At 39.1% G+C, this 27725-nt stretch overlaps 1 long non-coding RNA gene across 1 annotated transcript; it reads left to right on the top strand.

Moving 5' to 3' along the window:
* LOC116672528 (uncharacterized) lies at window positions 1-27725 on the top strand. Its single transcript, XR_004327575.1, has 4 exons — window positions 1-242; window positions 12079-12086; window positions 16476-16479; window positions 27715-27725. It is a non-coding gene; the product is annotated as an uncharacterized LOC116672528 (long non-coding RNA).

Genomic DNA, 27725 nt, shown 5'->3' with positions numbered 1-27725 from the left:
ATTTCAATCATTCACACTGGCATGCTCAACTTCTATCTGTGGACATGTTGTCACGCTGTTTGTACGCACAAAGAACGGCGTAACGTATTATCATCTGGTATTGCTAAAAATGGCTAACCGGGCTAAAGCTAATGGAAACAATGAAACTCCGACTTGTAAATGGAACGCATTCAACTTGGGTGCAACGTCATTCCCCGCTCTGGCTTCCGAGTTCCGAGGTAAATGGAACACACTTACGTGCTGTGTGTAGGACGGCTGATTTAACCCACAAGTCCTCATCCATATAGTGGCATGTGTCGCGTAGCTCTCCGCTGAGAGCACCTTCCAGCAGAAAGCCACGGACTTAGCGGAAAAAAAGACCTTTAAATGCAACGTTAAGGTTTCAATAATATTGTTTTTCCCTTTGTAACTGACAGTATTAAATCGGTCAAAATCCTAACTGTCTGTTAAGGGTTAATCATTATCATCCAATCTAAACTGTGGTCTAATTGAGACTGAAGTTTTGATGAAAACAGTTAATGACCAAGCATGTGTCTCATTGGTACTACTCAGAGTACACTTCTGCATTTAACTGAGTAGCATCATGGTACTGGACTACAGGACTGCTACCCTTCATACATACTGTAACACAAGTGTCTTACAAGATCTATGCTTGGGAGGTACATTCAAATCATTCTACGTTTATACATTCAACATTCACTCACCATGTACATTCAGGCAGCATGACATATACCATAATTGCATCTGTGAACAAGACGTATTGACTGTCCAGTGGTTCAATGGATCAGCATATCATGATGTAGTTATACTCAATAGAAAGCGACACACGGACTTAATTAAAAGCATTGCAGAGCATGGACACAATACCTGGATCTGAAAAGTGGCCAAATTTGGGAGGACTGAAGTCCCACAGGGTTGCAGATGATGTGACTGGTGACAGATTGTGCTCATGACACTTTGGTAAAAATACCCAAGCGGGTTCTGTAGTCTGAGACAGAAACAACCCCTTTGAATTCTTTAGAGATTGAACAACAAATGTAATTTGATGCAATAATAAAAACTATAGTTAATCTATAACCTTTGTGAAAGTAAATGATTCAGCATTTTTCTCAACGAGGGCCCGAATGGGGCCAGTCATCATTGACGGAATCGCAAAATTTAGAACTTAAAAAAAAACTTTACGAAAATTTCCATAGGGCCCTACATTAAGTCAGTGCTAAAAGCTAACCGGAGATTACGTCTAAGTTTCAAATAGAGCTGTGCAACTGTAACTGTAGATTTAAAAAAAAAACATCTTAAAATACTTTTTTTTTTTTAAACATTCCCAGTGGTTTAGGCCTGGTGGGGGTTAACTCGGGCCTGGTGGGCCACCATGCTTGCAATACTCTGAGGGGAACACTGATTTCATAGAATCCATCTAAGAATTTGGAGAAGGGCATCATTACAACCAAAGAAAGGTAAATCCATTCAACTTTTACAGTTCCAACCAATTGTATCTGAGGGTAGACACACAGCTAATCCCAAACCTAATTTCTGTCATGACCTGCTTAACAACTGTAAAAAAAATAAAAAATAAATCCTCTCATTTTCTAAATCTCCCTCTTACAGTAGGGGCAATGAGGCTCCATAATGACCTTACTGATGTGATCCTCCAAACTTGTGTGTGACAAGCGGTGGCCCCATCTGCTAGTAAGTACCTGGCCTACCAGTTTGTTGGGTTGTCCATTCACCAGTCAGCCAAAGGTGATTACTTAATAAGTAGTCCAGCATTCTTTGTCTTTTAAAGCCATCTGTACAGAATCCGCTGCTGCGTCTCAAACAGCAAAGAGACTAAATGCGCTGCAGAATGTAAATGTACTGCCGTCATAAAGGAAGTCCTAGTCTTTTCTAATTAGTGTGAACAGAAGAAAACCACGGATGCATTTTTTTCAACACTAATATGGATAGATACAAAATCAGATCAGGGGCATATAAACTACGTAGACTTTTAAATGAGCTTTCATGGAAACTCATGGAAAATGTTTTCTTAGTCACAAACGTAGACAATACAGTAGATGTGGTACAGGAGGACTGAAGACAACAAGACATTCCAAACTCAGCTGCAAATGCACTAAATAGGAATGGTTTTTTTTTGTCAAGCATCTTTTCAAAATGTCTGCTATTTTACACTGGTATTGGTTTATAGCCTTGAAAAGCTATAACTGTATTTCACATAAGAAGATGAGAACCAATCCCGAACTGAGCATTAAATTCTATGGTAAACAGCCTAGTGTTTTACCCCACTCAAACCTGCCCATTATTGACTACAGCGGATGCAACAAGATTTGTACATTTTGCGAAATGTGTCTAAAAGTCTAAAGTGCATTTCATTTGATTGACACAAATATGTTAATATTTTATTCCTCCGCCATGAACTGGATTAAGGCGATGCCACAATTTAGAGTAAGTGACCCAGTGTGGAAAATATGAAGACTGTCAATCACAATGTCACAGTGTGGTTTGGAATGACATGTTTCTGTTTTTCTGTTGTATTGGCGGGCTTCCAAAAGTATGAGTTGACAGTATGGCAAAACTATGTAAAATAAAAGATTAGGCATTGTTCTACATCTAAAATCAATAGAGCACGATAAACTTAAAACTCTAAAGCACCTGTGTGTTCCCTATTGTGACCTGCAGTAGACGGCGACCGAACACTCGGCAACACCGCCTGTAATTATTCTATGTGCCAAAGACTCCCATTCCAACATGCCCTCTCTTAAACACAAAGAGGCAGTACTCATCTTTCAGCTGACCAGGGCTGCAACTAATGATTATTTTTATAGTCAATTAATCTGTTGATTATTCTATTCTATCCATAAACATGTCAAAACAGGGTGAAACATGCGGATCAAAGCCAAAAATGGCAACCTCAAAAGTCTGAATGTCACAGAGGAAAGAAGAAACTAGAAAATATTCACATTTTAGAAACTGGAATGAGAGAAATCTTTTTTTTTTTTGATAAAAAAATTACTCAAACTGATTATCAAAATAGTTGCCAATTAATTTTAATGACAACTAATTGATTCATCGATTCCTCGTTGCACCTCTTCTACAGCTTACACTGAAAACGCATCTCTCTAATCCACATCTGTCTCCTCTCAGCCCTCTTCACATTACCAACACATACTGTCTGTTATCCTGCAGTTCTCCACCGTTTTAAAACCATGCAAATGTCTCTACACTCATATACACACACACACAATATGATAAATAATCTACTAATGTTAAAACACAGTAAAAAAATAAATAAGTCATTTCAGTTAATACTAGATCAAATATTCTATTAACCACTGTACTCTGCAGTTTGTGTCCTTAGAATGAGAGGTGTAGGCTACTTCGCGGGTTTAATATTAATATTCCTGCTGTTCTGAAGATTTAGTCAGTAACTATTTACTAACTAATTCAACTCCTTTTAGCCAACTAAAGACACTGTAAAAAATATTATTATCATCCTAATTCACTATCAAAAAACTAATTAAAGCTGTGACTGTCGAAAATGGTACATTGCCTATTGTGTGTTGGTTATCTCAGTGTTTCCCACGCAGTCATTTGTGGCCGCGCGCCACACAATCAACACCGGCCGCCACACACTGCGTTCCGTTATTGTTTTTAACGCTATTTAATACACGCATTTGTTCAGCTGCATTTCCTTTCCCTGCTCTCCTCCGTCTCTCTGTCACTCTGTCACTCTACACACACACACACACACACACACACACACACACACACACACACACACAGTCCCTCCCCTCCATGCACAAAGCATCTGTCCCCATGAAAACACTAGCAATGTTTCCAATTAAGTGATATCAAATGAAAAAGGCCTTATGGAAACAGTGACATTCGATGGAATTTCATAAATATCAACACACACCCGCCACAAAACGAAAAAGAAGAAGTTGTACTTCATTCCCGCCCTGTGTTTCCTCTCTGTCTGCACACATGGCAGATGTCAACAAAGTCACGTGGAAGTGGACGGACGAGGAGACGAGAGACTTTCTGAATTTTAATTTATCAGAAACTTGTGAAGGAAATGTCCGACAAAGGTTAGGACGAGCCGTGGGACGTCCTGCGGAGTCAATGGAAGACGCTCAGACAGAGAGACATGTCTCAAAAAAAAAGAGTCTCGCAGCGGTGCCGGTTGGACAATTAAAAGACAAGTTGCATCTGCATCGTCATAGCGGCGTGTTGATAGCGTTGTGGTTTTCTTATTATAGCTCGATATGTCGCCATCAGCTGGCACATAAGCACGATTATAACCATATTGATCATTGGTTGGTCGATGGCGCGATTCGTTTTGTCTAGAAAAGACTTTGTTCACAAATGTTTGAGTGTCGTGCGATTCAGTGCGAAAATGAATGAAAACATTAAAATGTCTCAAATCAATTCGAAATACCAATTTGATCGCAAAATAGCATGTGACGTCATCAAGTAAGATGTTTTTATGGGCTTTAAAGCCGCTGGATGGAAACACACTTTCACCAGCTTTATTCAATTCAATTCAATTCAATTCAATTCAATTCAATTTTATTTATAGTATCAATTCATAACAAGAGTTATCTCAAGACACTTTACAGATAGACCACACTCCAGAATTTACAAGGACCCAACAGTTCTAGTGGTTTCCTCCAGAGCAAGGTATTCACAGGTTGTTGTTTTTTTTACCAAACTTAGATAATTTGATTGCCATGTGGATGGAAACTTGGCTTCTGTTGCCAGCTTAGCGACTTTGTTGATGGATTAAGCGACTTTTTTTTCCCACAAAAACAACTTGTGAACATATCTGGCAACTGTCTGTAGAAAAGACAGGGACTTTCTGTAAAAAATAAAATAAAAAAATAAAAAAATGTCACCAGTATTGTCCAGCAAGCACGCACAGTATTTCTCTCCTAGTTTCTCTCCTGTCACCTCTCTCTGAATGGGTTTTGTGAGGAGCAGAGGAGCAGCCGCTCCCCTCCCCGTGTGCGCAGGCAGGGAGGTGGAAAGGGGAGAAGGGACCGGGGGTGGGGGTGGGGGCCGCTGAAGGTAGAAGAGACAGCGGGACGCAACGGGGAAAAGACCCCGCTGAGCTGGCCTGGCCCTGGGCAAGCCAGCCTTCTTTGAGAATTCTTTATTCATCTTTTTCCCTCTCTTTGTGGAATTCCTTTATTGAAATGATGATTATTTGGCTGACACAACCACTAAGTTTTATGCAAATAATGAACCTGTTCATTTTTGGTGACATTTAGGTGCTGAAAAACGTGTAAACTCTGTTATACTGTTAAGTATTATACCACAGTCCGTTGCACTTCGCTGTGTTACTGGGAAGTAAGTGAAACGCTTTAACGCCTTCTAATTGCACCTTTGTCATCTGCAGTTCTACCACCGCCGTCTGCACTTTGCCACTTGCATGCCAGTCTTCAGGGACCCTTTCATGTCTATGTGCTTAGTCTAATTAGAGAATAAGACACTGGATCACGTGCAGACTTTTGTTACTGAACCACATGTCTAGTCAAAGGCAACACTTCTTTCCAAGGTGCCTTTTCAGGTTACCTAAAGAAGTATTTTACGGCTGAAAGAAGGATCTTTTCATAAATACTTTCAGTTCAAGGTAAAAACAAACCCTACAGCTACCAGAATGCACCGGGCCGCACCACACCAATCAACGCTCCCGCTGGTGGGTGATGTAATGCGAGCGTGTCACACAAGCAGCCGGTTAGTAACAACCAATCTTGTGTTACTGTAAAACTATGAACGGAAATATGTTTCTCAAAAACATGAGGAGAGAAATAAACAACACAGCAACAGAATCTCGGTTTATATTTGATCTCCGCAGCTTAGTTGTACAGTTTTTTCAGCCTTCGTTTATGTAATACAGGAAACAGTACGGCATTCACTTCCTGTTCAAAAAGTCTCGTATTACTGCCAAACAGTGCACTAAAATATTTTTCTGAAATTAGAGAGGTTTATGTAAAGTATGTGTATTATCCAGCACTTCTGAATTAGAGTGCAGAATTAACTCAGGTCTTTATGGTTTGAATAGATAAAAACATCTCATGCACCATCTTAGTCTATCTGATAATTCTATTGATTCGCCTGGGACATTTAACAAGTCCAGAGTCTCGGTGTCACCCTGGACAGCACCTTTGCACCTCACATAAAAACATCACCCATCTTCACAATATCTCCAGATTAGACTCCGCCTGTCCCAATCCAGCGCTGAAGTCTTGGTCCATGCCCTGTTACATCCCGGATCGACTACCGTGATGCTGTTCTCCCTGGCCTTCCCACCAAACTGCTTACAAGGCTTCGAATCATTCCGAACTGCTGCCCGGATCGTTACCCGCTCAAAATCTTCTGACCACATCCCCCCCTGTTCTCAAACAGCTACGCAGGCTCCCTGTTCAATACCGGATTGATTACAAAAACCTTATGCTCACTTACAAAGCCTTCACAATTTAGCCCCGACCTAGACCTTTGACCTCCAGGACTACTCTCTGCGCTCCTCCTCTTCTTGTCTCCTAACCATCTCCAACGCCTCAGCACCATGGGTTTGAGGGCTTTCAGCTACACTGCTCCCAGGCTCTGGAACTCGCTGCCCCCACGCATTCGGCAGTCTGACACCCTAACATCAATCAAATCCCACCTTAACACCCACCTGTTGAAACTGGCTTACTACCTGTAACTTATACTATGCACGGTGTTTCCCTTTCCACGACAGTGTTGGTGCTGCAATGATACAAAGGTGGTTGAAAAATGTGTCCTTTTGCCTGCAATAACTGGGCCTGCTATAAATTACTAACTAACCTTTGTTGGCCCCTTGGGGGCAGCAAATAACAAGCTGCAAACATAACACGAACATATTGTCACCTTTGAAGACGGCAAACCTTTTTTGCAAATAGTTGCCTATTTATACATCCAGTAGATACGGAGCCACATTAGAATTCCTTTGAAGTCAAATTTCTGGGCCTCCTAGCTGAATAATTTAGGCAAGGCAGATTTATTTGTTTAGCACATTTCAGCAACGGGGCAATTCAAAGTGCTTTATTCATAAAAACGATTATAATAATAAAAGTTACAGTGCAGTGATTAAACATAAAAGAGCAGTTAAAAACAGTCAAAATAAAATTTGAAAATAAAAGTTACATTTCAGTATTAGAAATTAAACATTAAAGATCAGTGAAAACAGTTAAAACATATAAAGCAGATAAAATAGCACACCCCCCCACACCCACACACACACACACACACACACACACACACCCACACACACACACGTTATCCGATTACGACAGCCATTTTGTGGAAACCCAAACTTTGATCCTGCGGGGCCCATGGTGGATGAGATAATAAAGAAATATGGTTGTGCCTTTGTAGAGTGCTACCTTATTGGTCAACAAAGTCTGGGTTTCCACAAAATGGTTTATTGATTAAGCAACGAAAAAGGGAAAGTATCAATTATTAAAATCCATTATTATCAATTATTAAAATTACACACCACGAGCCGGCGTGCACGGTACACAGAGAAAAGAGTGAGAGAAAAGAAAAAGAGACTAGCTGTCCGGAGGATAACGTCGGCGTTTTAACAGACACACCTGGGGTGACGTTGGAAACCAGGATCAGCTTTAAATCCAGTCCTCATCTAGTCCTCACTAACAAGTTTACAATCATTTCACTGGAGTTACCCTTATCATTGTTAGCGTCATCAGTACCAAATTCAATCTAATTGGATGGGAATATACACAGAATTCACGCAAAATCATAATTGAATTCATATCTTGCTACTCAATCAGAATCGTATTAACCTGGAGTCACAATAATCATATATGGGATATTTTAGGCCTGTTGGCAGACTTCCATTTAAAATGTAGCCGACGGCATAGAAAGAGCCTTTTTTCATGTCCACTGAAGTTTCTCAGCGTGCTCTCTAGTAACGCGTGCCTGGTCCAGGTAGCTTTGTAATTTGCAAAGCTACTGATGATTGTATTGATTGTATTGATTGTATTGTTTTTATTTTTTATCTTTTCTTACTTTTCTCATTCATTATTGTAATTTTTGTAAGTGGTGTGTTGTTGTGAAGCACTTTGGTTCACTTATCGGTTGTTGTAAAGTTCTATATAAATAAAATACATTTACATTTACTTTCATACTTACTTATACTTTAAGTACATTTTTCAAGCCTGTACTTTGTTACTTTTACTTTTCAACACAAGTATCTGTACTTCTACTGGAGTAGAACTCTGACTCATATGCTCCGCATCACCAACGTTGTAAAGAAAACTGCCATTTGCAAAAAAACGTAATGTGACAAAAAGAATGTGATGTAGAGTATGTCCACGATGGCGCTAGTGATCTGAGGACAGATAAGATTATGTAGGACACATAACTGATAGACAGGGAAGAAAAATCTAACTTCTAAAATAGGTAGTTATCTGAAATGAAAATAAATCTATAGCCGGGGCCTCAATATCATCTCCCAACGTATGTTTAACTCCCGGAGAAGTCACACAGCTTCTTCATCAACGGGATCGTCGACTAAATGTGGAAATTGAGGAAATGCTGTGTTCGGAACAAAACCGTTTTATAGTCTGCCCAACATGGTTAATAAACAAACGTGTTTTTTATTTGTGCAGATGAACTGCGCTTAAATGCACCTGATACATACTGAATGAATGAATGGATGAATGAGGGGATGAAAGAGTGCTAAGTCAGAGGGAGGAGACTGAGAGAAGAAAACCTGCTCCCGACAAGGTTAGGTTCACAGGCTTAGTTACCATAGTAACTGCCTCTGAGGTTAAGTTACCCATCTTTCTGAAACGGGCTGGAGTTACCATAGTAACTGACTCTGAGGTTAAGGTACCTCTCTTTCTGAAACGGGCTGGAGTTCCCCCTCTCTCAGGTTTAATTAACCTCCCTTTCTGAAACAGGAAATCGAGTTTCCCTCATCTCAGGGTTAACTGACTCAGTTTTCACTAAACCTGCTTTCTGCAAGTCCAATATTACCTCACATTTTTAGCTCAGTTTTGTCTCCACCAAATCCTGAGGGAAATGTGTGACTCCTTAGCTGCTGAGTGTTCACCAGATAGTCTGCTGTGTTGTGCTGGGCAAATAGCGTAACAGGAATGTTAAGAGCTTATTTAAATAAGGAAATAATAAATGTCAGATTGAATCAAATACCAAGGGCTTCTTTCAAGTTTCACTATTTTCTGCAGATGTTCAGCTACCCTGCAGGACAGAAAACCACGGCAAGAGAGGCAGAGATACCAATTTCTCTGTTGACAGTGGCTTCAATAGCCCATAATGCAATACAGATACAAGATATGATACAGTTTGAGTAAGGGATATGACTCTTACTTTTTCTCCACTGGAAAAATTTGATCTCTTGCTCCCACTATCGCTGTCGCCGTCGCTATCACTCTCCCTCTCCACACCTACACAGAACACCCACAGCTAAAAGCAACACGGGAGTTCACGGCAGGTCGGCAACAGTCTGGCAAATGTAGAGAATCCCTAACTGAAGTAGATAAGGCAAGGAGAGGAAACATGGGCATACAAAGAAAGAATTTAAATTACAACAGTTCATCACAAAATAACATCACAGGTAGATGACATATAAGAGGATCTGTTCTTGGAATTATTTTTATAGATGGATTGCAACGGAAAACAGGTCAGCAAGACATGGTTGTCCATTTCAGAAAAACCAGTTATTATCAGTCTATTAATTCAGTACCATGCTGAGCCTGACTTTCACTCAAGGATTTATTTAGTATTTTACAAAATAGACTTAACTATCTGAAAAACAACATGATTATAGCAACAATGGCTATTGAAACCAAAAAAGCAATGCTGTACAGGAAGTAAAAAGTGTAGAGACAGGAGTCTGTGTGGCCCTGGCGAATACCAAAAGCGCTTGCTGCTCCCCAAGGCCCCCTTTTATTACTGCCAGTGTATTTAAAACGTGCTCTGCAGTAAGGGAACAAGATGACTTGACAGCTGCGTAACAGTGTGTACAATCAGTGCAAGTAGTGATGATCTGCTCAGGTAACCATTTCATTTTGACAGGACATAAACTGATCACAACAGCTGAGGCTGACAGCAGGATTTATATCCTGACACTGATATGTACATCATTCTGTATCAGCTTCCCTTGAAATGGAACAGACGGATATGTGTCTGCAGCTGTGCAAATTCCACTTGTATTCTTAAAGGGAGGATAGTAGGCCTACTCTCTTTCAAAGGCAGTGTTTTATAGTTCCCATCCTTATGACACAGGAGATGGAGCAGAAAGATAAGGGTCCCATGGACAGATGAGACATTGAGATGTAGAAATGAAAACACCGGGTCCATTTGTCATGTCACTAATAGGCAGGACAGACAATCAGTCAGTAATGACCCTCTCGCCTGTCCACATAGTGTCATTATGGTGATGAAACTAATGTAACGTAAGAAAGTATTTAGTCTCTTGTCTCATTGTTACCGTGTGTCTGGTAATGAGAGTGGGATGTGCTTGAATCTCATCAGGTAAAATGTTAGGTAACTGAATAAAATAGAGTAGGATGAAGAGGCTTTCCAAACTATCAACATTGGGGGATCATGAGCCTTGAGTGTGTCACTATGTACGCAATAATATAAAATAGTTCCACGCAATAATATAAAGTAGTGCATGCTTAATTTTCAGTTCAGTCCATCTTTATTGAGAGACTCAAAACTCCAATAGAAACAAATAGTACACAAACAAGGTATAACACTATAACTAGGATTGATGAAGGTGCCACATAATGAATTATTACTATATTCAAGTTGACAAAACAATTCCAACAGACCATCATTGAGAGGATCAGCTTCCTCTTATCACCATTTTTCATTTGTGCTCCAGGTCAGATTTCAGAAAATCTGCTGGATGGAATTACACCTGTTAACGTTTAGCAGATGAGTGAACACAAAGCAAGTAGCTGGGAGCAGTTGTCTTGATATGTACTGTCGGATGTTGCAGGGAGAGGATGGGCCTTTTGTGCCTTTTCATTCTTGTGCTTTTCTACTTTCCCTTTACACATAACTAATGAGTTATGTCTCAACTCTGAATTTGGAAAAAATCCTCTTTGTATTGACAAAAAAACATGTTTTGAATATTTTACCTTTATTTAACCAGAATAAGACTCAGTGAGATTAAAAATCCTTTTTTCTCTTGGCCAAGACAGGCAGCAATATAACCACACATATGTAAAAATACAAAATTTACAAAAGAAAACTAAAAACAAACAGTTCTAACCTTTGGAACCCAAAGAAGGATGAAGAACCTGGGAACTAAGATTGTAAGTCCTGATAGTATTTACGTTGAAATAGGGCAGAAGGTAGGATGGAAGTAGAGCTAAAAGAGCCTTGTTTATGAAGATAAGCCAGTGTTCAAGTCTCCGTGTCAATTGTACGTTCATACGGTTCGTGTTCTGGTGAGTGAGGGCTTTAAAACCAGTGATGATGAACCTCAGAGGTCCCCTAATACTGTATCTGAAGTCTCTTTTATATAGACCTTAGTGGTCCCCTAATACTGTAGCTGAAGTCTCTTTATATAGACCTTAGTGGTCCCTAATACTGTATCTGAAGTCTCTTTATATAGACCTTAGTGGTCCCTAATACTGTATCTGAAGTCTCTTTATATAGACCTTAGTGGTCCCTAATACTGTATCTGAAGTCTCTTTTATATAGACCTTAGTGGTCCCTAATACTGTATCTCAAGTCTCTTTATATAGACCTTAGTGGTCCCTAATACTGGATCTGAAGTCTCTTTATATAGACCTTAGTGGTCCCTAATACTGTATCTGAAGTCTCTTTATATAGACCTTAGTGGTCCCTAATACTGTATCTGAAGTCTCTTTATATAGACCTTAGTGGTCCCCTAATACTGTATCTGAAGTCTCTTTTATATAGACCTTAGTGGTCCCTAATACTGTATCTGAAGTCTCTTTTATACAGACCTTAGTGGTCCCTAATACTGGATCTGAAGTCTCTTTTATATAGACCTTAGTGGTCCCCTAATACTGTATCTGAAGTCTCTTTATATAGCCTTAGTGGTCCCTAATACTGTATCTGAAGTCTCTTTTATATAGACCTTAGTGGTCCCTAATACTGGATCTGAAGTCTCTTTTATATAGACCTTAGTGGGCCCTAATACTGTATCTGAAGACTCTTTTATATAGACCTTAGTGGTCCCTAATACTGGATCTGAAGTCTCTTTATATAGACCTTACTGGTCCCCTAATACTGTATCTGAAGTCTCTTTTATATAGACCTTAGTGGTCCCTAATACTGTAACTGAAGTCTCTTTATATAGACCTTAGTGGGCCCTAATTCTGGATCTGAAGTTTCTCTTTTTTCTTCTATTTTTTAAGCTCTTTGTCTTATGTATTATTAAACAAAGGCAAGCAATTAAGTATTATATAGTATGAAGTCAAGATTAGATATCTTAAACTTACTATTCTCTCCTGGAGGCCAAGCCTGTATGTGATGATGAAATTAGGTGATGCATGAATTTATATGAATTACATCTGTTATTTACTTCAATCCCAGTTGTATATTGAGCACTGACTAAGTCTTGTGGAAACATTCATATGAAATTCAGAAACAAATCACTGCTGGTGGTCTTGCCGTGGGATTAACTGTACTAATAAAACCGTTGAAACACGTTTTGTGTTTGCTTTTACCAAGAACAGTAAAGCTACTCATCATGATTAATATTAATCATAGAAGTGGAGAAACAGCACTTATTCAAATAGTCATCTGTTTGTTAAAAGCACTGCATTATATTTAGCAGTATTGTTTTGCAAGAGCACCCCCCCCCCCCCCACCTACATTAAACATACAGACCTTTGATGTTGTGAAAAATGAGTGCTTTGAGGCAGGCAGATTTTATCCTGCACTAGAAGACCTCTACATGTTAGAGGAACTGTCTTTCTATCAGTCTTGGTCAGTGTCCTGCTGTCACAGTGCATTTTTAGTTTTTCCAAACTGTCTGTTGGGGTTCGTCTAGCTTTGCTGACATGGTCTTTGTTCTGTGGACCGCTATATCAAAAAGAGCGGGGGGTAGAGTAATGCAGCTCCCCGAGAGGTGAACCTTTTTAACCTCAGCACAATAAAACGAGGCATCACAATTCAAAGGGCCGCTCTCCAGTCTGTACACCGTAATCTGTTCAGTCATGCGTCACTGTCACCCACATTCTTTGTGCCATCACATTTCTGTCTTGTCGTAAATACTTCAATCACAGCATGTCTCCCCTGGAGGAATAGCACTTTCTTGAACCAAAGCGGAGGCCAGGGCAGTTTCACATGCCAGCCAACAACTCATCCATCAGATTGAGCAATAATGGCACCTTCTGTGTCCTAAGAACAGTTTTCATAAGACACAGAGAACTTGTGTGAACAACAACAGAGTATCAAATGGTGCCTGCGCTGCATGGCATGTTCCATGTGTGTCTGCAAAATCTATTTTAAATAAAAGACAACTTGAGAATGGTGATGTCACCCATTAGTCTGACCTGGAGGCGGTTTGACACCCAGAGTTGTGGATTAAACTCAGCATGATCTTGTCCCTCATTCTTTTCTCCTTTCCTGGAGTCAAGATCTCCAAAATAAGAAGTGTGGGAAATTACATCCACACTTTGGAAACAATCCCCGTTACCTTGGAGCAAAGCAAAGGCTAGCTTATGAGAGGCTTGCGCTCCGACATTGTATCTTGATTAGTTTATAGGGAACTGATGCTGCTCTCACAGAACGATTATCTCACGTTGCCTGGTTATGCTTTCTGGCAAGAGATATTGAGTTTTTTTCAAATGTATTCATGTCTGTGTGGTTCTGATAAGCTATTTATTTATTATGTATCAATGATGGATATCTGCTAGCTTCCTTACTACAGCTACTACTTGTTTACTACTGCAGGAAATGTTAATTAATTTACCACGAACTGCAGTACTGTCACTGAATAAATACTTCAACTGAGTCCATTTATACCGGCTGACTGTCTCGTTCTCAGTCAACCAACAACCATAATTTAGGAAGATTGTAGTGAGCAGTGTCGTAGTTGCATACAAGTTGAATGTAACTGAAAATGACTTGAATCATCACTGCACTGTGGTTCAACTTCATAAAAAGGTACTGCTTGACAGCATGAATGCATTATCATTCTGCTCTTGTGTCAGAGCAGTGCGCTACAGATGAATGGCTTTACATACACCAAAAGGTCATCTCCTCTGAGAAAGGATAGGACAGCGCAAGCAAAAACTCCACTTTCAAAAAAGGACATATGCAATTATTTGCATAGTCACACTTGACAAATAATGGAAGAACTCTTTGTTGACCCTATTTGACAAGATGAGAAATGCATAAAGGATATATTGAGTTGGGGTAGCGTAGGCACAATCAGCTGTTTTGGCCTCCTTATTTTAGATTCCAATACAGATGTTATCTCCATGTCACTGCTCATTTCAGGAAACATAACTGAAGCAATGTCTTAGAGAAGATGAGGACTGACTAGATGGTGTCAGAAGACAGTGTCTGATAGGGAGAACATTTGTGTCTTTGTTGCTGTGCTTCAGCGGGGTAACCTCCAAACAAATAGAGGGGGGTAAATCTCAAATTGAACGTGAGAGTCAGCGTCGTAGCTCTGCCACAAGATCACAGTGTACGATATGTCTGGCCACACGCAAATGATTTCACCCAGGGGTCTTGATGCCTTGCATTATGGAAAGTAGTCAAACCAATCAGTGCACCACATGTATAGTCACGCCATCTGTTGTCATGGCAATCCTTTCAGAGTGAATGGTATGACATATTTCAACTATTGTCTTTTGTGTGAAAATCATATAGAAAAGCTACTGTAGCTTGAAATAAGTTGGACACATTGTTTCCCTAAATGAGGATTATTTCTGTCTTGATGCATTTATCCAATTTTTTTTTAGCCTGTTGTCCATCGTATCCCTTAAATATTTCATTTGTAGGAGTGGTCAGATTAAAGGCCCCCTAAAGTAAAAGAAAAATGGCAAATGAAAAAAAATGTCCTTTGCCTCCAATGACATTTTAACAAGATTTTGAGGTATGAGGTGTTTTGTTTGTGCTGTGTTATGTCTACTGGGTTTTCAGCAGCACTGGTCTGAAGAGTTGACACGAGTCTATTTTGTCTACAAAGCCTCTCCTTTTGGGAAACTGATGCATTCATGAAGTTTGCCTCACATTCTGATAAATTAGTATTGTATAAAACACACTCCAAAACCAAAGATTTAAATAAGTGATTTTTGAGTTTATAACAATAACATCAAGTGATTGTTTCCATCACAAACCTGATCATTTATCCACATAAATAATAGAGCCCATCCCCAGGCCAATAATATATTTCCTTATCCACACTTGATAATCATGCAAAGTCACAACATTTTCCTTCCCCCACAGCAGTTCAGTTACTTTTCCTTTTCCTCTGGGATTAAATTGTCAGCTTTATTCACATTAAATATTCTGGACCACTGCACCATAACCTTCATAACACATTTTCTGTCTTTACATGCTTTTGCTCTTTACTGGGTACACTAGAAAGACTTTGACTTCCCTTGTGGCCTTTGTGAGCAAATGAAAAAAAGAATTAAAGTCAGTAATCAGTACTTTTAGTTAAGAAAAATACTTTTTTTTTTGCTTGTTTACATGCTTTAGGGAGTCCTTACTTACAAAAAGATATATATCTGCACAGGAATCTGAACAAAATGTAAGGAGGGGAGGAAAGCTTGTTTTTTGGGAAAACATCTTGTATTAAATGCTTGTTTTACAGATTGTGTGCGTATTGTGGGGATTTAGTTAATTAATCACTGGGCCTTTATCATATGTTCCCCATTTTGAACTAATTTATATAAATACATATTTACATCCTAATGTTAATGTCTGTACATTATTATTTTATACGTGCAATCTTCAAATTCATGCATAATACACAAAATAAGTGGTTGAGGAGTATGGAAGTTTGAGAGGCAGCCAGCAGATGATCTTGGTTGTGTGTCTTTGGACACAGCTTGATTAAAGAGGTTTCCTGTGCTCTCTTAATATCCTTTTGGACTGATGGCTTGCACAGCAGACAGCAGCTTAATAAGGAAAAGCCTCTTATTTTTGTGTGAATTGCTGGCAATAGAATTGATAACCTGCATTAAAATTCATTAGACTGCTAACAACGTGAACATTTGCATTAATTCGTTGTTTTCCCTTTCCTTTATGTTTGACCAGCAGTGCATGTTGGAATACAAAAGCATAGCCGAAAACATTAGCATTTTAGGATGTACCCAGCATAATATGGGCTGTAGGCTAACTGTCCTTAAGTGTAAATGGTTTAAGTATAAAAGGTTTATTTTATAGATACGTTAAAGGAAACAGGCAATTCAAACTGAAAAGGTGTATATTGTATATTTCAGTGAATCAACTATAAAGTAAAGCTCTGTCTCACTTGCGTATCTTTTGAGTTTGGGTGTGGTGTTGCTGTTCCACAACTCAGCTACTCAGAGTGGGAGAGAAGTGGCAAAAGGATGGATGATGGACAGTTTGGAAAGACAAAACATGATTTACTACATCCTTGTACCACAGTTTTGCGTGCCGTTTATGTTTTTAAATGTGAAATTAGCAGCCGTGTTCAAAGTAACAAATTGATGGCACAAAACAGGGAATTTTACCAGGGGAGCTCGGCCTTGGCACAGCTGGTTAACATTTCCCACCAGGCTCTCAGACTCTGCCCTGCACCACTGGATGGAAAAAACTCCATATGGATGGATTCAGCTGAAAAGGTTGCTGTGACCTTGTCCACCCTCCGATCTAGTCCATTCTATCATACTGATGTTAATATTAATCTTGTGCTGATACTAAGATTAGATAAGACATTAATCCCCTAATAACTATAATAATATGTTCTATTTAACAGCCTGATTCCAATCTAAAAGCTTTATTATGGCATACATTCTCCTGAGTGGAACATTTTCTAGTACCTGGGCTTTTCTTTTTAATTGGTTTAAAAGGTTTTTGAGGAAGCAGTTATTTTTTTGTTGTTGCAATATCTCAGGGATCACCTGATCTTGCTTTCAAATCACACTTGCATACCATAACTTCAAATCCTTCCAGCCTGTACCCTATCTTCATGTACAAAACTGAAATACAAAGGAGTTGTTTGCCTCTTGTTCCACTTATTATTGTAATATCCCGAGTGGTCGGTCAATCCGCCATTTTTGTTATTATCCCATGAAGGTCTTTTTGTTAGGAAGTTCATTTCTATTTTCATTAGGCATAAGTGAAGGGAAAGGTGAAACAGGCAGCACTGTCACACTTTTATCAAATGACTAAATACCTATTTCATACACTCTGCTACACACGGAAATCATCCACTTATAAATAAACCAGTATATACAAGGGCTGCTTGGTTATGGAAAAAATTATAATCCAATTATTTTTGGTTGATATTGAAATCATGATTATTTAACACAATTACTCATTGACTTTTGGATAAGATGTTGCATTTATTGAATCCAACAAACAGTGAACTACATTATGTTAATAGTTCTGGATTTATTTAGCAATATAGTCCATATTCTATTAATATTAGCTCTCTCTCTCTCTCTCTCTCTCTCTCTCTCTACATACATACTGTACACCACAACCCCCAACCACCCAACCCACACACACACACACACACACACACACACACACACACACACACACACACACACACACACACACAACACACACACACACCACACACACACCACACACACACACACACACACCACACACACACACACACACACACACACCCAGTCTGGTGTACACTGTTAACATAGACTTACTAACTGCTGCTAACTGTCGTTTCATATCGTCTCTTTAACCATACCCCTCTCACTTTACCTTGACATTTTTCTTCTTTTTCTGTTGTTTTTATTTATTATTGTACTTTTTATCTGTATTATTGTCTTTGAGCTGCTGTAACAACCAAATGCCCCCTCTGGGGATCAATAAAGTGTTCTGTTTTATGTTTAATGCTACTCACTACAGGCGCCAACAATCAATCTATCCCTTCAGAAAATTCTAATTTTATCTTGCATTTTTTCTTGTTGCAGTTTACTTCAACGTAAGTGTAACCTATTCATGTAAAGTCACATTCTTCTAAACTGCAGGCATCTATAAGGGCAGTTTAATAACCTGTGTCTGCAGTAACCTGCGTCCTCTTGTTCTTAGAAATCAAGGGGATATAACATTTTGGGGGGGTCTCTTTTGTTTAATTGGCTAGATAACCACAGACACAAACAGGAAATGGGTGTATTGAAAGAAGACATGGCATGGCAGTTACAGGACCTGTGTCTTAGAAAACCAAGTCACCAGGGTGTCCAATGGGGTTTTTTGACAGCTAATTATATTATGTGACAGGACAAACTCTATATTAGGTAGCAGTGAAATGATGTCCTCCATTTTACAACACTGACAGATTACTGACACATCCTGCAGTCCAGCAGAGACGCTAGTATGAAAATAGCTTGTGACATCCTGTGATACATACTGTAGCTTGTGTTATGTTGAATCTCTTGTTTGCTCCCACATTTAATCATGTCGGATACATATATTCAAAAAACACTAGTTACTTCCCAGTCAATTTTCCTAATTATCAATTCTATTATGTAAAATAACCTGCTGCATAAAGATAGACTTATACAACACTGCTGCTATTGTAGTGCCTCATCTTGTTTGCTTAAACTGCATCAAGTGATTGACATGGTTTAATCCATGCATGCTTAACCATCTCAAACACGCCCACTTCTGCTGGCAGGAGCTTCTTAGCAAAGCTCTCACATGAGAATTAAAAACTCATATGTAATAAAAATAGTGTTGGACATCATAATGTCTTTGAACAATGAGCGTTAACATCTTGTCTTCCTCTGTGCTTTTTGTTTAAATATCAATTACCCGAGAGACAACTCTGCGAATAAATTACATTTCATGTTGTTATTAATAAAGTCATGTTTTCATTCTTACCATACAGTACTTGTGGACCAAAATTGGCAAGAGTGGTTCTCATTACTTTTGTTAATGGCACATCAGCACTAATTAAAACAAGTAGTACTGCTGTACTGCTCTTTGGGCGGGGCTGTTAATGTTATTTGAGGCCAGCAGAGTGAAGGACACAGTCTTTGTGATTAGCTTTCATTATTCTAAAAGCTGAACTAGCGTGTACCCAGGCTTACGTTAATGCCGTGTTCTACTCACTCAAAGTCATTTCTTTAATGTTAGGCTAATGGCTCGTCATTTTGCATTCTGTTTACTCTTCATTCTTTATTTATGAAACACTGTGGCTCCTCCAAAGCATTTATTATTCAAATTTTACAGATTGGACCGATATACTTCATTCAATGACCGCAACTGTAGACTATGAATGGCGTGACTGATTGTACTGGCTTCTCTTCTTTACATGCCTACATATTCTAAAAACAATCAGTACATCAACTTCATCAAATTTGCTAATTGTTTTCTATAGTGCTACATGTAGCCACACAAGCATCAATCAATCAGAGAAACACAGGCTCACGTTTGCTTGTACTTGGACATGGAATAACATTTAACTTTACAGTGTCTGCATTTTTCATAACTATCAGTTTGGTTTGCAGTAGTATTTTTGAAAGACCCTGACAACCATTTTGCCACATGAAATGTAGTCAAAATTTCCTCCTGACGTTTTTTTCATTGGCTACCGTTAGACGCAGTTTGCAATGTAAATTTATTGCAACAACATCTTGAGGTCCTTTTGAGCAGCTGCTTATGTAAAGCCAAAGGACCCAGCTGATGCGATGAGTATTTACTGAAGCTGAGAACCACTAACCAATTTTGCCTCTCTGCTGGAAATGCAATATGTAACAGTTGTCATTTCCAATTACTCAGACTGAGTAGGTGGCAGGTGATTGACCCTGTAAACATATTTTGTGCCTGGAGATGTGTGAAACCAGCCAAAAACAATGATAATGGACAGCCTGTAGTGGTCTGCCTTTGTCTCCGATGCTTCTGCTGCATTGGAATGAGCTACGCTTGGGTGGCACATAGCTGTTGCTTGTTCTCAACTGATCCTACTAGAATGGTAGAGATTTCACTGAAGCCAGTGTTATATCTAAGATACGGGGAAGCCCTTGTGAACCTACCGTAAAATGAGCACAAAGAGTACCCTAAAAATATTAGCATGTGTAAAAACGTTCGTGCAAGCAGCCCTAATTAACATATGGGAAGGATAAATCAGGGTTCTCAAAAGCAGTGTATGTCTTTGGCAATGAAGCACACAGTATGTCTGTTCTGGCAGGGACTCACTAGGTTTTGTTTTGTGCTTTTAGAAATTGTTTTCATAATGTTTCATACACAGTGCATTACTTCCAATCTAACCATCTAAAATGGCCTGTTTCAAGGAATTAGATTACATTCTAATAAAACAGGATAATTTCATTTTAAATAAAGGTGGCCTAATTGGATCATGGGGTTTTAGAGTATTATTGCACAGGGAATCAAACACTCCATATCTCCCAAAAAACATTATCCATACAGGAAAGACATAAAGCTAGGAATTAATGGATGTCATTTACTGAAATAATCTGTTGTTGAATGTGATATTTTTCACAAGTGTCAGATGTCTGGTGGGTTACATTTACATTTTTTAGCCTTAGCAGAAACACTTTCTCAATTCAGGAGATAGAGAGGCAATTCATGTTTATATGCTCAGCTCAGATCATATTTAGGATTATGTTTAGTATATCATATCTTTGTTGAGGGAAACTTGAGCAGGCCGTTTGTCCCGGCATCTGCGGTTTGTAGGTGTACGTTCTCAACAAATGCTGAATTGAGTGCTTATCCCAATTCACTGTTTTTCTCCCCAGCTGTATTAAACATTTAATTTGAAATGAAATTAAGAAGAATATTATACAGTAATCTCAGCCATCATGATGGTGAAATACATGTGCTGCTGTAACCCCTAAACTCCTGCATCAAATTTAATGCAACACTTATTCCGTCCTGTGTGCTCGGACCTGAGCCCTCCTCATAGGTAATTTATCAATTCAAGTACTTTATCATCAGCTAAGAGTTGTGTCTGCAAGCACACAAGTAAACAGGTGCATTTTCACGTACTATTGGCTTTCACACTGGCTATCAGGAAACTTGGTGCTCTAATTGATTTGGATCAGTTACAGCTGACTCCTGTTGTCATCAAGAAGAATGGATCAATATTCCAATTCATGCCAATAAAAGGTCAAAACATTTTGCTCAAACAGTGCAGCAAATGTGTGGCCATGCACGAGTGGTATGCTAGTCAGTTCAACACTTAACAGGCCATGGCTTAAAAAAGTAGTGCAGGCTCCTATTTCTTACCTCTGTGGTGTTGAAATAGCTAGGGTAGTTATATTAATTGTTAAGTCACATATTAATTTCAAGTTAAAATACATAATGTCCATCGGAAAGAAACCCAACTGGGTGGTATTTATAACTTAATTAGCAGCACTTTTTAGAGTGACAGCTTAAGGAGTCACAAATCTCCCAAAAATGCTTGAGCTCCAACAACAACTGAAAATAAGCTGTTCTTAGACAAGAACCTTGGAGCTCTTAGGTTACTAGATGATGATAATGCAATACAAAACATCAAATACATTGCATCATAGGCCATGCAGATGGATATCAGAACACAAGTGCTGAAACCAACCTTGAATGGAGGCTGTAATGGATCCCCCTTTGTATTATCAGTCATTTGTGCTCTGTACATGGAGATTTAAAAGACAATACTGTGCTACTTAGAACTATACAATGCTAAAGATGACTAACCGACACATTACTGATTTTTACTGCTGGGATCATATAGGCGGGGTCAAATTGTTGGCGTTTTATATTTTGCAACATGAGCACCATTTAGACAGGAACAAAGCATCACAGTACGAAGAACAAGAGATACTTTATTGATCCCAGGGGGGAAATTACATTTACACTGTTGATTTATATTGCACAGGGACAAAATACACATTTATGCACAAACAGGACCGTAAACGTGCACTACTGGAAAGATGTCAGAGTAAAGGATCTGCCCATTAAAGGCCCCCCGAGCGGTTGGGGGTTTGGTGCACCTTTGAGTCAAGGGCACCCCAGCAGTGACCAGGGGGTGAATCAGCAGATCAAAAGAAACAGCGATCACATTCACTGGATCGCCTGTCAAACAAGGTGGTCCATTTGATTTAAGTTGTAGTCTCCTCATACCCAAACAGTTCTAAACTGCCTCACACTGATGCTGCCTGGCTCTTTGGTGTCTCACAGCCACCCTCAGAGCTTGGGTGCTTTTCCCATAATGACACAGGACTCCACAAAACGCTTGTGACTATGACACAGTTTACATCATTCAAGATAGAACATAGCTGTTAAAGGCTTACGGCCTACATGTTACTGTAGGCCCAGTTTAATACGCAACTTCATTTTTATACAATTTTATACAATTTTTGCAATGGAGTAAGGGTCTGCTATGTCTCTCTTTTAGGTAAGGGGTCCTTGGCTTAAAACACGTTGAAGACCGCTGTGATAAAGGAACACTCCTACCCTTGGGAAATGCTTTTTTTGCCCAGCTTAGCAACGGCTGGAAGCACGGAACATGGTTAGTGTAAGGCAAGGCAAGGCAAGGCAGCTTTATCTGTAGAGCACATTTCAGCAACAGGGCAATTCAAAGTGCTTTACACAAAATCATTAAAACAGATAAAACACAAGTACAAACAGTTAAAAATCATAAGCATTAAAAACCAATAAAACACATGAATAGACAGTTAAAAACAAAATAGAAACATTAGGACACATAAAACACCAGAATAAAAGTTACAGTGCAGCATAAGAAATTTAAAGAAATGAGCATTCATTTAAAGAAAGGCAGCATCAAAAAGAAAGGTCTTCAGCCTTGATTTAAAAGAACTGAGAGTAGCAGCGGATCTACAGGTTTCTGGGAGTTTATTCCAGATATGAGGAGCATAGAAACTGAAAGCTGCTTCACCCTGTTTAGTTCTGACTCTGGGGACAGAAAGTAGACCTGTCCCAGATGACCTGAGAGGTCTGGGGGGGTCATAGTGTAGTAGCAGATCAGAAATGTGTTTTGGACCTAAACCGTTAAGTGATTTATAAACATAATGGTAAAGGACACATAAAGTGTAGGGGCGCTGTGGTTGAGCGTGCGCCCAATGTCCTAAGGCTCAGTCCTTACCACAGCAGCCAGGGTTCAATTCCAACCCCCGACCCTTTGTAGCATGTCATCCATCTCTCTCTCTCTCTCTCTCTCTCTCTCTCTCTCTCTCCCCTTTCCTGTCTTCAGCTGTCTGTTTTTGTTGTTGTATTTAACACATGTAGATATAGATTTTAAGACGTTTCTGTTAAAAAAAAAAAGAATTCTTCTCACAGCTGGGTACAGTGACAGCCTGCGACTCATATGTCATTTCAAAGTTTCCATCTTTTCACACATTTGTATATTCTGACTAAAATGCAGTGAATGTATTTGTTTTGCTTTTTCCCAGACTTTGTGTTAAGATAGGCCAAACACGCCCTAAACTATGTGAGATGTCAAACACAAGTGTTCTTTTAATATGGTCTAAGTAGATACAACGAGCTGAAAACAATGAGGATGAAAATCCCTTTGTAAATTACATTAGAATAAAGCCGTTTGCCTTTCAATAAAACATAATTTACTAAAGCAAAACCTGCCTTATTTGTTATTTTTCAATTTGTATTCTTTGTCAATAAATTTGAATACGACAGAATCAGGGGTTGATGCATAGACTGTATAAGTAAAGCCAAAACATCTGGATCGCCTGGCTGGCTGCAGTATAGGTCATAAGCCCCACCCCCTCCATGTTGGCAGATTGGAACATGGGCCAAACCAGAGACTGTATAAAAAACAAGGCCAACTTAAACACAAAAAAATCACATGCCATCTTTTTTTCCAAAGATGGTTTCCATCATTTTAGGTACAGTGGCTTGGGAAACTGTACCCCCCATGCTAAAGTTGACTAAAAAGAGGAATCTTAATGCCTTTATTAAAAAAAAAATATCCAACCTTTAAGGACACCAATTTTCTTTGTGAATGAATAATGTATCATAAATGAATAAATGTTCTTCCTTAAAATACAGGGGGCATAAGTATACACCCCCCATGTTAAATTCCCATAGAGGCAGGCAGATTTTTATTATTAAAGGCCAGTTATTTCATGGATCAGGATAACATGCATCCTGATAAAGTTCCCTTGGCCTTTAGAATTAAACTACCCCCCCATCATCACACACTCTTCACCATACCTAGAGATTGGCATGGTGTTATTTCAGTGAACTTAATAACTGGTTTGATTTGCACTGAGAGATGATCTTATGGAAAGTTATCTATGTATGGTGAAGGGTATGTAATGATGGGGGGGGGGGGGGGGATTTTAATTCCAAAGGCCAGGGAACTTTATCAGGATACATGTTATCCTGATCCATGAAATAACTGGCCTTTAAAAATAAAAATCTGCCCCGTATTTTAACATAGGGGGGTGTATACTTATGCCCCTGTATTTTAACATAGGGGGGTGTATACTTATGCCCCCTGTATTTTAACATAAGGGGGTGTATACTTATGCCCCTGTATTTTAACATAGGGGGGTGTATACTTATGCCCCCTGTATTTTAACATAGGGGGTGTATACTTGTGCCCCCTGTATTTTAACATAGGGGGGTTTATACCTATGCCCCCTGTATTTTAACATAGGGGGGCGTATACTTATGCCCCTGTATTTTTAAGGAAGAACATTAATTTATTTATGATGCATTATTCATTCACAAAGAAAATAAGTGTCCTTAAAAGTTGATTTCCCTACATTTTTTGAATTAAGGCATTAAGATCAATTTCCAAAAGATGATTTTTTTATTCCTCTTTTTAAATCAACTTTAGCATGGGGGGGTAAACTTTCTCAAGCCATTGTAGATATGATCACGCTGATGTTGGTTCAAGTGTTCCTTTTCTTGATGAGTTTTTTCTTCTTCTTTTTTTAAATATATAGTTATTTGATGCTATAAAAGCTCATGATTGACAGCTGTGATTGACTCTTGATTGGTTGGGAAGGTGCATAGGCGGGGCTTCAATTTCGCCGATCCACCGCCCAATCACTACTGCTTAGACTTGGGCCCCAAAATTACAAGATGGCAGCGCCCATGGAATATTTTGGCTCACTTTTGTACAGTGGGAAGAAATGAAGACGTGCGCCATCTGTCTTTATATACAGTCTATGTTTGTCAGTATGGGTCCGTTACCATTCTCTTACATTCTTTGTAGAATTTCCAGTTGACGCTGATGTAATTACACGTGGTTGTGCTTTTCAGGACAGTCATGCCATAATCAAAGTTGTAAATCATTAAAAAAAACGATACATTGTTTCCGAGACTGGCTGTCTCACAGTCACTGGGTTACCAGACTTAAGCTTTTTGCTAGATTTAAAGTCAAGCAGTAAGCCTCTCGAGTGCATGCTCTCACTCACATGAACGCCTGCACAAAGACACACTCACTCATTACAAGCTCCCACACAAACAAGCAAGCAATTTCACACAGATAACTGCTATAACAGGGCTTCTATTAGAAATATTGACATACTGTTATACAATTCATATGTTCAGCAAACAAAAGCAGTCAAGAAAATGTTGCAGTATGAACGAGGTGGAAAGCCATCGTACCTAAATTAGGCATGCAGAGTTTAATACAGAATGTTACTGTGAATAATCTGTGTAAAAATGAAGTGTAGTCGAGCAGAGCTGACATGTTTAACCATTCTTAAAGTCAAAGCTTTATTAGATTGTAGTGCATGCTGTACTGACCCCTGTTCAACTAGGTTTATATGTAACTTTATTCTCTGCCAATTAGGTAACAGTGGGTGACAATTTGATCTGTGCTGAGTTCAACATGTAGTTCATTAGAAGCTATAAAAACGGTGGTTTATATATTATAGTGAGTAGCCAGGACGATGTTTCTGAAAAAGCACATTGCTATAATAGTTTTCAGCAATGTATTGGTTAAGGTTCATTCTTTGTGTCCTCAGTCTGATGTGCAAATGTTAAAATTGAACCCGTTGCCTGAGTAAACACATGTATATTCTGTGTGGTTTTCTTTCTTTAACTGGGATGTCAGTTTGCAACAGCCATTACACTATTCTATTACAACATATTTGCACATTTTTCTAGGTATGCATAGTCTATGCATTTTGACATTATTAATACAAACAGGAGAAGATACCTTTAATTTATTCCAACAATAATCAGGTCAGGGTCAGGGCCAAAGCGTTTTTTTTTGGCAGTTAAAAACAAGTTTCCCTGTACAATGAACTTCTTCCCTAGCTTTTCTCTCTGAATGCCGTTTGCAATGTGAATGCTTTGTAAGATTACATTGCAAGGGCAAGCTTTTATTTTAATCCAGCTGAAGAACAAATATTTTTATACTTCTTACACGTCTCATGAGAGTTGTGGATGGCGGGCGGGACCCCCGAAAGTTTGTCAAAGAACAACAATTAAGAAGGGGGGGGGATTTAAAAAAGCAGCATGAAGTGCAGCCGATTTCTGCTACCAGGCTATCTTGTGTGTGTACATGAGATGTGTGTGAATGTGTGTACAGGTGTGTGTCTGTGTTATTTAGTAAAATAGCGGGAGATAGAGCATGCACACAGGGTACCTTGCTAGTACCTTTTATCACTGCAGGCATACAAACTCGGGTCGCCCACTGTGGAACCAACAATGTCTGGTCTTTTAACCGATTAAAAATGCAGATTACTGGCTTTACACTTGGTGCAAAAAACTAACACAAGCAAGGCCCACGGTGTGGGACAACACAATCAATGGAACGTTTTGAGCACACAGAAAAAAGCAGCAAGCACAATGATGGAGGTATTTCAACAACAGGACTCAGCAGTCCGGTAACATTACAGCAGTTCAGTACAGCTTAAACAACAATAAAAATTACTGTAGACAATGTGATACAACGTCCCCATTATTGTATGACCATAAAGTAACCCCACCGGACACACCACATGGACAAAAACACACGTTAATGGCTACTTGAAGGGATCTCAAGGAAGAGGCTTTTGTCTGGGAGGAGAGTCAGTGTTACTAATTAAAATATTTCATCACAAAAAAGTGAAAGTGAAAAACTTTGTTGACCAATAAGGTAGGCACTCTATCCAGGCAGAACCATGAGTCTTTACCATCTCATCCATCCACCATGGGCCCTGCGGGTTTTTGTGACTTTGTACTCTGGTTACCCATGACCAAGAGTGGAAGTACTTCTGTTGTTGCAGCCAACAATATTGATAAATTCCCTTTTTCGTTGCTTGATCAATAAAACCATTTTGTGGAAACCGAGACTTTGTGGATCAATACAGTAGCATTCTACAAAGGCAGAACCATATTTCTTTACTATCTCATCCACCACGGGCCCCGCGGGATCATGGGACTTTGTACTCTGGTTACCCATAACCAAGAGTGGAAGTACATATTTTGAATTGGGGGTGCCGACAAATTTCCAGTTAAGTTTTCAGCCAAAGTCAACCACCACACACCTAACTGCATCCATCACAATTTATTTCACTGTATAGAGATTCAATTCTTTATAAATAGCCTATCTAAGACAATAGTTAGCCTTCCATAGG

This window comes from Etheostoma spectabile, chromosome 3 (assembly GCF_008692095.1).
Source record: "Etheostoma spectabile isolate EspeVRDwgs_2016 chromosome 3, UIUC_Espe_1.0, whole genome shotgun sequence".
NCBI lineage: Eukaryota > Metazoa > Chordata > Actinopteri > Perciformes > Percidae > Etheostoma > Etheostoma spectabile.
Note: the sequence above shows the minus strand (reverse complement) of the source record. Positions and strands in the feature narration are given on the sequence as shown.